This window comes from Vanacampus margaritifer, chromosome 12 (genome assembly GCF_051991255.1).
Source record: "Vanacampus margaritifer isolate UIUO_Vmar chromosome 12, RoL_Vmar_1.0, whole genome shotgun sequence".
Lineage (NCBI taxonomy): Eukaryota > Metazoa > Chordata > Actinopteri > Syngnathiformes > Syngnathidae > Vanacampus > Vanacampus margaritifer.
This window is the reverse complement of record NC_135443.1, coordinates 2,425,181-2,442,990: the sequence shown is the minus strand read 5'-3', so window position 1 is coordinate 2,442,990 and position 17,810 is coordinate 2,425,181. Positions and strand designations below refer to the sequence as shown.

The 17,810-nt window shown below is 39.3% G+C and overlaps 1 long non-coding RNA gene across 3 annotated transcripts in view; it reads right to left on the bottom strand.

Annotated features, from left to right (window-relative positions):
- The window catches only part of LOC144061751 (uncharacterized), a 68,106-nt gene that overhangs the window by 7,004 nt on the left and 43,292 nt on the right, over window positions 1–17,810 (bottom strand). The window lies entirely within an intron of this gene.

The window sequence follows — 17,810 nt, the reverse complement described above, 5'->3', positions numbered from 1 at the left end:
TTAGCGTGTTCTGGCCGGCTTCCTCCCACCTTCCCTAATCACGCGTGTCAGCTTGATTGAGGACAAAAAATTGTTTTTGAAACACATTTTTATTCTATGTTTTTTGACTTTGAATCAGCATAAAAGACTGAGCATTGTTTTAAAGTTTTATGGTGTTTACTGTGTTATTTGTTTTAACTGTATGTATAGTAAGACACATTTTAACTCAATCTTTGCACGTTATATGCAGCAATGGTTCTGCTAAAGTGCTTTAGGAATAAAGTTGCGTAAAGCTCGAAACAACTTTTTTTCTTTTGCTGATCAATGACTTCATTTGAGGTGCAACTTTCTAATTTTGAGGAGCCAAATGGTTTTTATTCAACAATTTTACTTGTTTTGTCCTGAAACATTTTCAGTGGGGGAATTTTAAACACTAATTAAAATTTCAGTTTAAAATGAGCATTTCTGAACTCTTTCTAAAGATCTACTGTAATCTTGACAACATTAGTTGTGAAGACCTCAAAAATCAAAACTCAGAACTCTATTGTGAAAACAGACAAATAACATTACAGCAGTGATATTTAAAAAATGTGATCCAATGTTATTTTTAATCTTAAAGGCCACACTGCTAGCTGTGTAGCGTAGCATAGTGTTGAAGACACTTATTATATTGCTTGCTATTTTGCTGATCAAAGTTCTCCACTTTGATTTCTTTGAAAAGTGGACTCGATCACACAAGTACTTCATTTTGGTATTTCACGATAAAAATGGTGTGTAGTAGGCTAGTTTAGCAATTAGCATGACATCCCTTCCTGAAAAATTTTCACAAGAGTAGCTTATTCGCTGTCACAGAGTTGATGGTTACTGATTTCGAAGCGACCCCACAACGTGTTAAGTTAAACTAGTAGCCAGCCAAAGCTCACTGCTAGCCGGCTAGCTAGCTAGCTAGCTGGTGTGGCGTAGTTTTGCTATTCAACGTGTTTTGATGAGGCGCAAAATGCTAATTTAGCCTCGCAAACAGCGATGTGAAACTCCTTATTCTGAGCCTTGACTGACCGGCGACCAGTCTGCTTTTTTTTTTCCCCCCCAGCGAGTGTGTAATTTTCAAGACGACACACCTGCTGTACAACCACATTAGCATAACAAACGCGCTAAAGGCGAACGTTCGCTCGATGCCGCCTGTTGATGCCGCACCTGACAGGTGAAAGGAACGCGCAGTTGCGTACGTGCGCGTACGCGACGCAACCGCAAGTTGACTTTATGGACGCTCATTACAGGCCCAGCTGTAAACGGGCCCCAGATTTGCCCGCCTCGCGCCCACTAAAACGTGTTTATCATCAGACGTTATTGTTCGGCCGCCTCCTTGCGGGCGACGCGGCCATGTTGCTCTTTTGAAAAGGGCAAATCAGCCATAATTCAGTTTATAAACGGCGGCGGGGTGGCGAGGAGGAGGGGAGGGAAATGCCTGCATGAATATTCACGAGGGCCTCAACTGCCGCGGCCGGTGATTCATTAGGCATATGTAAATATCACTCACTTTAATTGCCCTGAAACCGACTCAACATAATGTTACCATTAGCAAATTATTACTTATTTGCGATACTAAACGCTGCGCAGAGACCAAACCATTGCAATTACAATGACTTTTACTCACTGACAACTACTGGCACTGCATTTTCTATGTGTGTGTGTGTGTGTGTGTGCGGGCTAACGTACATCCCACCTTTACATTGGAGGACATTTGTATTTGCGGGGACATTTTGGCCAGATTAAAATGCTAGGATAAAAATGCTAGCATGAGCTCATATTCCCCAATTAACTACCCTGTGTATGTATGTGTGTGTTCTTGATTTTCTATCAATATACACACACGTGACAGTCCATCTTTACTGAAGAGATGTTTCAGATTTTCTTTTGAATGAATGAAAAAATGCAAATGAGCCCAGTTAACATGATTGTAGGCTATCTGTGGGTGTATACATTTTTTTCTTTCAATATTTCAATATTTGTGGGTAAAGGAATATTTGTCAATAAAAATTCTAATGTGTGTGTTACTGCCTTTTCCTTTAATGAGAAAAATGTTAACGTGAGTGTGTTTTTGGTTTTATCTCAATGTTTTTATGTTGTCAATTATTTTCAACTTTTAACATTCTGCCTTTATAGTGGGGACATTTGTCTGGCTAAAATGCTAGCATGTTAGCATGAGTTAGTTTTCCATTAGCCTATTTGTGTGTGTGAGCATTTTTATTTGCGCTAACATTTTAGCTGGCCAAATACTAGCATGTTAGCATCAGCTCATTTTCTCTTATTAGACTGTGTGTGTGTGTGTGTGTGTGTGTGTGTGTGTGTGCATATTCTCGTCGCTATACATTTGGGAACATAACTCTTGACATAAGGAAGATCAACATGAGAAAAAAAGAAAAAGAAAAAAAAAGAAGCTGTCATGAGCTCATTTTGTGCGTGCCCGGACAATTAATTTGTGTGACACATGGTGGACTTTTAAGTGTGTATTCATGGAGGACAAACACACATTGCACATAAACTGCTTCTGTCATCCAAAAATGATCTCGGCTGTCATTCATCATTTTTGTTCCGCCACACAGCAAATTGTTTTGTCTTTTTTGCCGCAAACTTGCCTGTTTTAATTGGCGTTTTCCGTAAACGTCTGAAGAAGTCATTAGGAAACAAAACAAATCACCAAGAAATGATGGGCGACTAAATTAGCATCATTACGCTCGACTACAACAGCTTGCGTCAGGATAAACCATCAAAAATTTAAACATTTCTGAAGGAGCGGGATTTTGAGTCGTAATCTCCGCTCCAGCTGTCTGAGTATCAATTATTCAAAAAGTGTGGCACAATCAAATTTAACTAGACTTGCCTCCGCGCTGTCAACTCGGACAAATTAAATGACTTCCAAATAGTAAACAAGCATTTTTTTATGGTGCGGTCGTCAGGCTCTGATTTAATATGTTCCCAATTAAAACAGCCCCTGAAATATCGTCTACATTTCAACTAAAATCACACAAACGAGCATGAATTTTACAAGAAAATAAAAAAGCATCACTGTAATATACTACAAGTGTTTGCTAAATACTAAACGCATGTTAGTGCAGTGTAAACAAACACAATTAATGTATAACAAAAACTATATACTACAGATAGTTTCTCTTTTTTTTATTGTTTTACTCAAAACTAATTCCATCATTTGTCTATGGGCCCTGTAATTAACCAGCGACCAGTCCACTGTTTGTCTTTAGGGTCCCTGTGATTAGCTGGCGACCAGTGATTATTATAGTGTATCATTCCAAAACAAATGAAACTGAATTTAATACATAGAAACACTTTTAAGGGTGAAAAAATGTTAAGAAATTCATGAATATGAATTACAAAGAGTAACTAACACTAGGGCTGTGCAATTAATCAAAATTCAATAACAATTCCAATTATTAGACTCCGCAATTACAAAATCAGCATAATCGTAAAAAAAATATTAAAAAAATATTAATACTAATTTTTTAGTTGTTTAAAATTATACATTTGCATCTTTTTAAAATTTTAAAATAACTAATTTTATACATTGTATTTAATCCAAAAGGAACATGCATAATTATAGTGTTTCAAATAATTGTACTTGTCTTAATATTTTTTTTTTTACATATAAACGTTTTCTTGTTTTGTACCAAAAAATAAATGATCATCCTAATCGTGATTTCAATTATTACAAAAATAATCGAGATTAATATTTTCTTCATCATCGAGCAGCCTTAACTAACACCATGATTTTTGTTTTTAATCTCACAAAATGTTATCATAATTTGTTAAATATGAAAATTTATTAATTACAAAAAAATGTATAGAAATGTTAAACTGATCAATAGAATAACAATCCAATTGTTTGTTTTTGTCAACTAAGTCTATTTAATACTATAATTTATTCAATTAATACTTGATTTGAATGTATATTTATTATATCATTTATAAGGACATCATATTGAATATTAATACATCACACTTTGCAATGACAAAGATTTTAATTCTAAATGCTTAATTGTGTCCAAAAACTGGTTGTAAATCAATGGAACTTAATGACAAAATGCAAAATAATGTGCATTTAATTGCACACCTCATCAGCAGATTTTTTTTTTCTCCAACACTAAATATACGAACCATTTACAAAAAAGATGACTTTTACATGAATGCATTCTTGTTGCAAAAAAATGACAAATATACCAGAAGTGTGTCAGAACTACTTTACTGTACTACTTTAAATCTTCAAACTAATTCATGTAAGTATGAATTAAAACCCCCCAAAACTATTGAATAAATCAATGTAAAGGAGTGACAAAATGCAAAGTAACACCAGCCTGACCCAAACTGGCCGCGGACGTGCAGCACATTTTACAACAATGTTGTCATCATTTAAGAAGGAAGAAGAAAAAAAACAAAAAAAAAAACGCCACCGCCCTGCCAGTTTCCGTCTGCCCGACTGGCCTCGGAGATGTTTTATCGAGGCAGCAGCGGTTTGAAGCATCGGCGGTGGCAAAACAGAGGGACGGGGAGAGATAAATAAGCCGCGGTGTGTGTGTGAGTGAGTGAGAGAGTGTGAGGGAGCTAATAAAGTAGCGTGATGGATGATCTTCTTTCCCCCAGAGGGAACAGCACCATGTAAATTGGCCCACACAATGCATTATGGATAAGGCAGTTGAGATTATAGCTTGTTAATGTGTCCCTCCCCAGTTGCCCCCCCACCCCGCATCCCCCCACCCCCACCCTTGTCCGCTCTCCATTCCTCTGTTTGGGCTCAGGCTGTGACATGTTGGCCTCATTGTTGAGGTCTTTTGGGCGCAGATGGAGAAGGAGCGACTGCTGCTGCAACTCGTGTATCTCGGGTCCTCCGTGCCGTTTTATGGCTCGTCATCAAACTTTGCTGCCATGCTAGAAATGGCACACGTGGATCAAAATTCAACATTTTCACAATTTCATTTAGCGTTGCCAATCTGGTTTGGTTGAAATTTGGTTGCGATCCGAGTAAATCTGTAGTTTATTTTTTATTAATGAATCCGATAAATGATTGTTTCAAACCAAAGCGGCAGACTTCCTGTCTTTTTTCAGGTATGGTTTCTTGAGACTTTTTTTGTGGGTCCACTCGTGTTAGACATGGCTACCAAATCTCAAGTTGCTACGTTGAACTGGTTTTGGGGGGCTGAATTTCCAAAAACAAGACCTCAAATTTTGCGCTTTAAGGCGCTTTAAACTTCGTCGCCATGCTACACCAACAGACAGTCACCAAAACTTGAAACTTTTTAATCACTTATTGTCACAATTAGTTCTAGTGTACCCGGTTCAGATTTGGTAGCAATCAGACAAAATTGCTAATATGAGTTTGTCTTCTGTCTTCTGAAAGGAAATGGCCAAATAATACAGTTTTAAAATGGTGGCTTCCAACCAAAATGGCTGACTTCCTGTGTCTTTTTGGGCATGGCCTCTTGGGACTTTTTTTTGTGGGTCCCCTCGTGATAGATATGTCTACCAAATCTCGTGTTGATATGTCGAACAGGTTTTTGGGAGCTGACTTTTCAAAAACATGGAACCTGGAATTTTGTGCTTTAAGGCGGAGCTTCAAACTTCGTCATCATGCTACACCAACACACAATCACCGAAACTCCAAATTCTCTAGGATGATTTTCTCAAAAAGTTGTTCCCAGAAATAGACGGGAAGTCTGCCATTTTGCTTTGAGGCGACCATTTTAGTCGGGTTTGCGCACCTCTCTCGTGTTTGTGTAAGTGATCTCGCTTAGACATATCTCCGCCCTCCCTCGCCCACCCTGTCAACCCCCCTATGAGGCGGCTATCACCCCCACATCTTCCCCACGGCTCCCCTCTTTTGACTGCTTGCATCACCCCCACTTTCCTTCCATGTCGCAGGCCTGTCCGGGGAGCTGTCAGGCCATCTGTTGACGCGGGACTACCGCAGCGATGTGGCCCAAGTCTGCCTGTCGCTCAGTAGCAGCAATTACAGAAGCCAATTATATTCATTAGGAAAAAAATCATGTTTTCTCCCGTTCCTCCTATTTTTGGGGGAGTTTTTTTTTTTTAATTTAATTTTCTGTTTTATAGATTTTTTCAAATTTTTAGTAATTTTTCAGTTTTTCCTGAATATTTTTTAGTGACATACAAAACGTAATAATTTGTTTTTTTGTGTATTTAAAAAAAAGTTTTATTGATTTTTTGATGACATAAAAAACTGAATAAATTATTCAGAAAGACAGAAAAAATATTCAGTAAAATAGATTTTTATTTTATTTTTATAAATTACACGAAAAACAAAGCTTTCAAAAATTAGCGTTTTTCTCCCCCCAAGTGAATGAGTGAATACTTCTCTACAAAATAAACATGTATTTGGGAATCATTTTTAATCCTGAGAGAATTAAAGGTATTTTTGAATTGATCCACTTAAAACTAACCGAGACAAATGCAGACTGCATATAAAGTTATGCTTTATCAATTTGAATCCGGAACAACTTGTTCTGATCTAAAGTAAGCAACATCATCAAAAAGTGAGGCCATGATATTAGCCAGCTAAGCTAATGAAGCTAACTACATGCTACATGAAATTCAAATCCTGTAGTCCAGTTTACTGTGTATTATATTATATTAAGTCATGAAAAATGAGTGTGTGTGTGTGTGTGTGTGTGTGTGAGAGTGTGCGTGTGCGTGTGAGTGCGTGTGCGTGCGTGGTGCACTAGTCCCATTAGAACGGGTCATCTGCCCCTCATGGAGAGTTTTCACGGCTGTGGAGCGGATTAGGCGGCGAAAGCGAGAAGAGGGAGCGGGTGCGGGACGAGAGATTAAGGACGGAGCGGTGGGAGGAAGCGGACGAGCACAAAAGCGAGTTTTAGCATCTGCACTTGGCGATCGGGTGCTGCCAGTCATGACAGCATTTGTCGTATACTTGATGAACATTGTGGTGACTAAAGCCACTTTGCTATTCGAGTACTCTTCTTCATTTGTTGTGTATGGCTGTCTTAATACTGCCCCCTGGTGGCCAAGGAGGTAGCATGTTATGTGGAATATAAGTATTTAGAGTTTGAAGTGAGAGATTGTGGGATTTCACAACGTCACATTCACGTCATGTATGTCACATTTATTTAGCATGTAGACAAACAACACACGTGTCCATACCATACCGCATAAACAACAATGGAGGAAGGAGAGAGATTTGCGTTTTTTAAGATGGAAATCCGTCACTATTTTTTTTTTTAGCTTGAGTTTGCTAGAGACGAAAACATGAAGGTACGTTGCATATGCTGCTGTTAATAAAGTGTTATCTAGCTTCAAAATCGTGACAGTTATAAACATTGTACAAAAATGTTACATTACCATTACTATATTTACAGTTAAATATGTCAGGTCAAAAAAAGACTGCCTTTAATTTATATTTTATTTAAACATTTTATTTATGTTAAGTGAAGTCTAGAATGACTACTTTAATGTTTATAAAACTAAGTTAATTCCAGACATTTAAAAAACATAAAAAACATTTAAATAAAAAAAGTTTGCTATTTTTAAAAATGAATTAAATTTTAAAAATGTATTCATGGTAAGGGAAGTCTAGAATGATTTTTATTTTTTTTTAATAAAACAAAGTCAATTCCAGAGAGTTAAAAAAATTAAATATAAAACATTTAAGTTAAAGTAAAAAATGTTTTGTTATTTTTTAATTTAATTTTATATTTTATTCTTTAAAAAAATATTTATGTTAAGTGAAGTCTAGAGTGAATATATATATATATATATATATATATATATATATTTTTTTTTTTATAAAACAAAGTTAATTCCAGACAAAAAAACATTTAAATAAAAAAGTTTATTTTGGTAAATTTTATTTTATATTTTATTATTATTATTTTTTTAATTATGTTAAGTGAAGTCTAGAATGACTTTTATTTTTTATAAAAACAAAGTGAAATGCAGACCATTTTAAATTTAAAAAAAGTTTTAAAAGTTTGTGTTTATTTTATTTGTAATTAAAACAAGTTCATTTTTAAACATAAACATCACTGTTAAAAAATGCATGAACTCATGATGCACAAGCTGTTATGTTATTACTATTTTTATGTTTTTATAAGAACAATACTGTACATAGAGTTCTATTCTTCTTGAAAAAAAAATATCACAAATTGTGTTTTTTAAAAAATGTTTTTTTGTGGGCTAGAACAGTGGAAGACATTTTCCTTCAATTCAACAGGCAAAAAAACGAACCACATAGGCCTGCTCTAAATGAAGATAAAGAATTTACGTCACCCAAGAGACTCGGTCGTAGTGATGCAGAATATTTCCATTCATTTACACGGTTAGCAAACTTGATGTTCGCCGTCGTTTCCCTTGAAAGTGCGCACGAGTCACCTGAGAAGACAAAATGGCTGATAAAGGACAGCCGCCTCAAAAGTGTCGGCGCGCAGCAGCTCGTATTCTTAACGTATTGCCTCGGCGACGCCGTAACGGGCGAAATATGATGACACTCTTTATGGAATGTTTACGCCGCCGTCGCTTTATGGGCCTCGCAAGGGAGCTGATGAAGACGTTTTGATAAACATTAAGAAGACGACTTGCAACGACCGTCCGTCTTCACTGCTGCCTTACAGATTCAACTGCACACACACACAAAGTATATCCCTCATTCACTTCCACACGCTCTCACATAATCACACTCCCATGGAGAAACATATTCTCACACATACACTCTCACAATTAACTCACACACTCTAACTCTCATGCAAACGTTCTCTCTAAAATTTGCACATTCTCACTCACACATTAATATACTCACATACTTGCTCATATTACCACATACAAACTTTCTCACTCTCTCATATTCTCACTTAAAAATTCTCTCAGGAACACTTTTACATAACTCACACTCTCTTACTCACACAACTTTCACACACACAATCTTACTTGGACTCTCCCACATTCTCACTCACACATTCCTTCAAATACATTCTTACTTTCTCCCAGGCTGTCACTCACACGCACTCACTTATACACACCCACACCCTCTCAATTTTTTACAGTCACACTCTGTCACATACATATACATACAAACACTCTCACTCACACTTATTCCCTCTCATACATTTACATAACACACACAGTCTCGCTCACACAACTTTCACACACAACTTTTACACACACAAACACACACACACACGCACACTGGCGCTCCTTCACTCACACAACCAAATTGCTCTCATTAGCACCCGTGCTCACACACGGTTTCTCTCATGTTCACACGCTCTCACTCATACACACACTCAAACTCTCCCTCTCTTACATTCACTCACACATTTACTTTCACATGCGTTCACTCCTCTCCCTCCATCACATACTCTCTCTCTCTCTCTCACACAAATGAACTCTCTCACACACGCGCCATTCGGTCCTAAATCCTAAATTCCTCGGCAGCATTTTCCCCACATCATAAAGCGTCTGCTACTAAAGTGGTGTTTTTTCAACCCGTCTGCAATTCCGCATCGCTGCGGCGGTCGTGGTTCTGTGTTCGGGGTGCGGATTTGCACACCATATGCCGGCGGTGTCAAACGGCCGCGTTTAAACGGGCCGCGGCCTCGCATTCGTTAATGGGGCCGCGTTATTGGGGCTTGTTTATCGGGAGGCGCCTTGTTAATGTTATTTATTAGGAGTCGGCACGCACGCCGGCCCCTCCCGCTTCCCGGCCGCATGCAAAGGAGACGGACATAAGATATGCAAATGCCGACGTGGACCCAACTCGGCGGCAGTAAAACGCGGCATTTGCATTTGATGTAGCACATAATAAAGGGCTTATTAGCATTTTAAATGTGTCAAACAAACTTGAAAAATGTCGTCGGCGCCTGGTGTCGTTTTACTGTCGGTCGTGTGCGACACGCGTGGCTCCAAAAGGCCCGCGCCACATTCCCCACGCATAAATATTAAAAGTGCAAACTAGCCGGGACTTCATGGAGGCGATTCTGGCTCATACGGAGAAGCCACGCCCCCCAAACGCAGACTGGCCAATCACAGCGCAGCACAGTCAACTGAACATCCGGAAGGCCAAAGCTCAGCGGACGCACTTTTGCCCACAACTTCATGCAACAATCCACACATACACAATCGCAACATACACATTTTCAGTATCTCACACGTACGTTCACTCACGCTAACACAATCTCAAAAATACCCACATTTCACTCAAACACTCAAACTCATTCCCTCTCACACAAATTCACAAACACAATACAAACTTACACACACACACTCACTTCTGACACTCAAACTCACATTCAATCTCTCACACACATGCTCACTGTCTCTCAATCTCACCATATACACTAGTCTCACATGCACAGACCCATACGTAATCTCATACACACAATCTCACACAGCCACAGTTTCAATCTTGCATACAAACTTTCAATATCTCTCACACTCTCTCATTCACTAACTCACACAAATACATTTTCAATATCTCACACACAATCTCAAATCCACCCACATAGACCCCGCTTTCACTCAAACTTTTATTTCCTCTCACGCCAATCCACAAACTTACACACACACACTTGCAGCCCGACATGCAAACTCACATAAAAACACAATCTCACACAGTCTTACAAACACAGTCCCATACGTACTCTCACAACACACAATCTCACACAGCCACAGTTTCAATCTTGCATACAAACTTTCAATATCTCTCACACTCTCTCATTCACTAACTCACACAAATACATTTTCAATATCTCACACACAATCTCAAATCCACCCACATAGACCCCGCTTTCACTCAAACTTTTATTTCCTCTCACGCAAATCCACAAACTTACACACACACACACTTACAGCCCGACATGCAAACTCACATAAAAACACAATCTCACACAGTCTTACAAACACAGTCCCATACGTACTCTCAAACACACAATCTCACACAGCCAGTTTCAATCTTGCATACAAACTTTCAATATCACACACGGTCTCTCTCACACACTAACTCACACATACACTTTCATACACACAAACTCACAGTTTCAATCTTACGTGAATATATTTTTTAATATCTCTCCCACACACAGGCACTCTCTCACACTCATTCTTATTTACTCTCACAAGACACACTCATGTCAACGCACACAAACTCACACACTTAAGCAACCAGGCAGCATATTTTAACTCTCCTTTTACTGAGAGCACAATCCGACTCCTCCCATCCTCCAGTCGGGCCGCGTCACTTTGTGTCCGCTTGGGCCCTTCGCAATGGGTGCACATGAGCAGAAAATGAGGGGGGTGGGGGGGGGTGGGGGGTCGGGGGTCTCCCCCGTGAAAGCACAGCATGTTTGTGTATCTGAGAGAAGGGGGCAAGGGGAGATTAACACATAAGATTTAAGACGGGTGACGGGGTGAGGCGGGCTTGTGAATGCATGAGTGCGTGTGTAGTGTGTAATGTGTGTGTGTTGTAAAAAGGGTCCACTTCAAGGCCTCCAATCTGCTGGTCGGACATAAAACTCAATTTCACACCACAGTACACGTACTTTTTCTTTTCTCTTGCCGGGCATCAAAGCTGAGTCCGACGGCGGAGGCTTGTTCATTTTGGTCCCGTCGTCTTGTTTGGCGCCTAATTAACAGCCAAGCGCCACAAATATCAATTAGGACTTCAATAGGCGGGGACGATTGTGCGGTGTGCGATTAACAAGCTCCCCGTGGTTTGATCATCGTTAATTAAAAGGCGGTCGCTTAATCTGAAAAGGTTTGTTTACTCGTGGTGGAAGACAGACCCAAAAAATCGAATTGATATTTTTGCTTTCAACTTGGATTCACACAAAACGCATCAGTGGCAAAACTTCTAACAAGTATTTCACGTGTGCTTTAGTTGGCAATTGATTGCTGTCGTCCATATGATGCTACGATGAATCAAACTTTTAGCTACATCTATATTGACCACGAAAAGCGATTACACCCGCCCCCCCGTATGAATTGTCAAATTAGATGAAACACAATCATGACAGTTTGACATTAACTCGATGACAAAATCGTTTTTTATGTACATAACAATCGTTGATTACATTACATTACATTAGAAGGCAAATTTTTAATTATTTGGGGTGAGGTTGTAACATTGTGATGTCAATCTGGGATGGTGTGTGTTTTTTTTAAAAATTAGGTTATTATTTGTTTTTATGTCAACTTTATTTGTTTACATTATCTTTACTTTAAATATATTCTTTATTGTAGTCCTTTTTTAAACGTATTTTCTTTATTTTAGTTTTTATTTTGTCATTTATTTGAATTACATTTATTTGTTTTCCAATTTATTGACTTTAATCTTATTTCATACGTGTAGTTTATCGTACTGTATTCACTTATTTTACATTCTGTAATCTATTATTTTTTTCCCACTAAAAAGGAGCAACAGTAAATCCAATCAATGACACGAGAACGTTCAATCAAATGGATTCTCCAGCAATTATCAATTACTGATCATCTGCCGCTTAGTTTAGTTTAAGCACAGCATTTTCCATTTTGTTCCATCTTTCTCAATTGTGGCCTAATGGAATAACAATTATTCATATTCATTCTTATGACAATTTATTTTCATAAATGTCATCGTTTAACATGATCCAAACACTTTTCAAGTAACATTTACTTGATTTGTGCCAAATATAATTGAACCAAAACTAGAAAGTCATTTAATTAATTAATTAACTTTTTCAACTAACGTTTTCATATTTCCCACGTCTTGATGCTAAAATGCTAAGTCTTCTGTTTTAGTGGCGAAAGAAAACCTTTTCCGAACAGTGTAAATGTATATGTTTGGACGGCAAGCACTCTTGACCTGATCTCCAGCGTGGCCTTGACCTCCTAACGTCTCTAATGAAGCTCTCAGTTGGAAGATGTTCCGCTGATACCATTTGACCACCAATTACTGTCCTCGTCCATTCAACCTTTACAGCTCTGCACTCCTTGTTAGAGAGGGTGGGCGGAGTTGCTAGGGGAGTGGGGTGGGGGGGGGGGCGTTGCAAGGCCCACCCATGACGGTTATTAGCTCGTTTAAAGTGCAAGTTCACTGCGCTTGTTTTCTAATTATGCTCAGCTGGTTTCCTCGTGGAATTCACACGCGGAGGAAGAAAGCTGACAAACGGCAAAGTGGAGACGCGAGACAAGTCAATGAAGATTTTCAGCAACTGAAAGGTTCCAATCAAGAACGTTCAGAGCTGCAGACTCTCGGACTGTCTCAATAGTCCAGATAGCAGAGGTATTTTTATTATTATTTTTAACTGTGTTGCTAACCAAAATAGCAGCACCTGTGGAGGCGTCATCCCAGCCCAAAATAAATGACTCTGTATTTCCATCAGGGAAAAAACGCGTAGTAGCTATTACTAAAGCAGCTCATCAATGCCAAGGGTTTCTCACGTCGACATTCAAGCCTTAGCTGGCAAAGCCCATTTGAGGTTGCTAAATAAAACAGCAGCACCTGTGGGGGGCATCGATAAAAAGTCATAAATAAATGCCCCTCTTTCCCCATCAGAAACAAAACATCTATTTAATAATGCAATTCGAGATGCTACTTTACGCACACAGAGTTCATTTAAATACCTGTTTGAACTATTTTGCCAACCAAACCAGCAGCACATATGGAGGCGGCAAGTCACAAATGAATGCAGTAATTTGTAACTACCTCTGATCATACTGTAGATGCTATTGTTCACATGTGGACATTCAAGCGTTAGCAGCGGAGCCTATTTTAAGTCAGTTGTGAACCAAAACAGCAGCACCCACAGAGACATCAATTCAAAGTCACAAACGCTTCTCATCCGAAAAAATAAAATAAAACGGGTGATATTTGAAGCTCAGTTCTCAAAGTATTTTCTGACCACGTGTGAACAGTCTATAAACTGCCATGCTTGACCCAATGATGGGAAAAGGAGGACTGATGCCTCCCATAGGTGCTGCTGTTTATGGTTAGCAACAGAATTGTTTTACACTAAAAGACCCATTTCTTGACTCAAAGTTGGGTCAAATCGACTCAACTAGAGGTTGGGTCCATTCTTGACCCATTGTTGGGTTATTTTTGACCCAACTGTTTTTTAGAGTGCGATGTGAAGCGAAAGCCTCAAAAGGCCCAACTTGATAGCCGACGCACACATCTCATTGACACACACACCGGTGGGATTAGGAACACTTTCTGCCGCGCTCCCCCCCCCCCCCGACCCCCGCCACACAAAGGAACACTTGGGGACGGGATTAGCAGGCTTACAGCGGATCCACATATGTCCAGTTCAAGCAATTGGTATTCAAAGCTTGACACTTTGAAATGCCACCAGGCGAGAGCAAAGGCGGGACCGCCGCTTTGCTCTCGCACCTTTATGAGGGGAGCAGGGGGAGCGCACCCCCCCACTCCTTCTTTTGGGGTTGGCCCAACAATGAGGGCCCCGTCAATGCGCGTTTCGGGCTTTTTTTTCTTTTCTTGAACTGTTCTAGCAGGGCGATCTCATGGCACAGCACGCGGGAGGAGAGTCGGGGAGACATTTGATGATTATTTCAAGTGGCGTGGGTGGCGGGCGGGCGTGGAGTGGACAGACGGACGGACGGACGGACCATTTGTTGAGCTGCTGGTCCACTCAGATGCATCAAAACAGCCGACTGAATTTAATAATGCATTATGTGGAAATACTTGGCAGTGATTTTCAAGCATTCTCATATTACAAAAATATGACAACGTCATTTTACGACATGCCTATGAATTTTCAATTGCATTTGGTAGTTTTGCTCACGTTTGAAGTTTTTTTTGATGACCGTATGAAATCATGAATCATTTAAATGTTAAAACTTTGCTAAACGGAAATTATTAACAATAAATAATATGCATATTATGTTTAAAAACTAACATAATCCTTTATTACACTTAAAACTGTTGGGTCAAAAATAACCAAATTTTGGTCAAAACACACACACTTATTTTTTGTTTTTGTTTTAAATATATAGGTAAATTCATTAAGGTCTCAAAACAATTTCACTTTAAATAAGTAACTGTTACTAATGAAAATGCTGATGTTTTACTTTTTTCTGTGTTTTAATGTCCATAATCAAAACATTTTAAGATTACATAATTCTACCCAGAGTAGACATAGCACAAATCACAACACACACATACCTCCATTTTTTTTTAGATCAGTAAAAAGGGAAAGAATCACTAAAATAAAGAAAAAATAAAATAGAATGATTAAAACAACAATTTAACTGATGACACAAAAAATAAATAAAGGAGGAACAAATGACAATTTTTAAGGTTTGCGAGTGCATTTAAACCTGGATGCAATTGAAGCACAGCTCAGTTGTATTTAACTTTGAAGCACAACTCATTTACATTTAATCTTTAATAGCATTTTGATTTAAAACATGGAGGTCAAATGTGTACAATACATTTGAATTGAATTATTAGATGTAGAGTTTTTTTTTTTTTTAAATTTTCCTTTATTTAAGTGACACGTTCAAACTGGGAATAATGTTACAATATTATCAAATATAATTTTGAGGATTAAAACCTGTGTTTTTTTTTAATATGCAAATTTAGGCCTCCTAGCCAAACATATTTGAATGTTGCCATTAGTGGTGGCACTTGGAGAGTTTTTTTTTGTGTAAAAGTACGCAAACCAACGTTTTAAAAAGCCCAAAACAAAAATGTCTACGTACTTATGCTTACCCCAGCTGTCTTAATCTTTTTTTTTTATTTTAACATGACTTGATGTCACTTGTTCTTGCTTGCGTTGTAAGCTATACAAGCAATCAAATAAGGCGCAGGCCGATTAGTCATTGTTGTACTTTGTGGGCCTGGTGTGCCATTCAAGCCAAACTGGGGCCAAATAAGAAGCTTTATAGGAGGAGGGGCCAGACGAGCGGGATACCGGCTTGAGGGGTGGGTGGGGGGGGGGCTACGACGGGTCAGAGTTCTGCCGCCCACATGCTGCCATATGGCCGGCAGAGCACACACGTTCGCGCCGCCCATGGCTGACGCCGACTCGCATTGGCAAACGACAAGACATTGCAGAAAGACGCAGATAGAAAGACACACATGACAGGTAGAGGAAGAGAGACAACCAGAGAGAGAGAGAGAGAGAGAGAAATACATGGAGAAAGAGAGATGGAGAAATAGCGACAGACAGCTAGAGAGAGTGAGACAGAGACACATGTAAAGATGCCTATCAGTCACATGAGAGAAAGAGTGTGAAAAGATGAAGCGAGAGAGACAGAAAATGAGAGATGAAAAAAGAACGAGAGACGCAGCGATAGCAATATATGGAGCGATAGAGCAAAGTAGAGGGAAAGAGGGGGAGAGAGAGATAAAGAGAGAGAGAGAGAGAGAGCGGAAAGAAAGAACTAAAGAGAGGAAGATGGAGAAAAAGAGAGATGAAGGCAATGGAGAGAGATCAAAAGTGAGGAATGACAGATGGAGAGACAAAAGAGATAGAAAATTTAAGAAATAAGAAGTGAGAGAGCGAGAGAGAGAGAGATAGTTCCATAATTACTAATGTTCATCAAAATGATCGGTAAGGGTTCCGATGTGGACCACTGATTTCTGCATCTTACACCGCTTGCCCGCCTCACAAACGCCCACTCGCTCATCGGTCAATGTACAAAAAGCACCGCTTTCCTGCCTTGCCAAAAGCACCAACTTGCAGCACTGCCCATGAGACAAACCTTAAAAAGCATGCAATAAATACAAACAGCCATCAACATTTTGCTTAGGTCCATCAAAAAAGATTGTCGAGGTCCAGATTCAGACTATCCGCTATACTCACACTTGCCTGCCTCACAATAACACGCGCGATTGTAAATGTGGAAAAATGTGCTCAAACGATCTAATAATAGTTTGGGTTGTATAGAAAGAAGTTGAAGTCCAGATTTGTACAGTCAACCCCCCCCCCCCCCTGCTTCTCCTTCCTCACCGCTTGCTTGCCTTGTAATAATCCACTCACTCGCATTGCAAATCACAAGAGAACACAACTTACAAATGAGTCAAAAAATGTCCTCCTCCTTGCAAACATGGCACTCACAGCCTGGCGTCTACAGACAGCGATTCAGCGCTGGCCGAAAACAGGCCGGCCAATCAAATCCGTCTGTTTGAATACCATATGACTCATGACACCATAAATCTTCAAGTTTTTCCCTCGACGACGACATAAGTCATTCAGTACTGTCCCTCTTTGGCTAGTAGGCATGTTGGATTTTTACTCGACTCAGCAAAAAAAAAAAAAAAAAGACTTCAACGTGTTGCTTCTCTGACGTCACATCCGCTCTTTGCTCATTGGTTCATTCCACTGTCTGTTAGCTTCCACTTATGACAAATACAAATGTGGAGAATTCATTTAAATCTTAAAAAGAATATATTTATTTATTTTATTTTCCCTCTCGACATATTAGATAGCAATTGAGATTTGGATGTTGCCTTAACCTCAACCTTGAGGGCAATTACCTTTAACTTTAACAATATAAAGCTTCCTTACTTTCAACTTTTTATGACTTGACTTTTCATTGTATTTGTTTACCTTTTCCAAGTAGAAGGCGCGTAAGGAAAACAACATTTCCGTGCGTCAAAAATGCGCACGAGGCCTCTCCGACTACCCCGAAAAAAAAAAAGCGAGAAAATGAGAACGCTCGAGTGAAACCGAAAGTCGGGAGTGAGCGACGAGAAGAGGCGAGTTCGCCCCTCCCGGCGGTGTCCTGACAATGGCGCTGAATGGATGCGCACCGCGGTCAGTGGGACAGTCAAAGCACGCCTCCTCCTCCTCCTC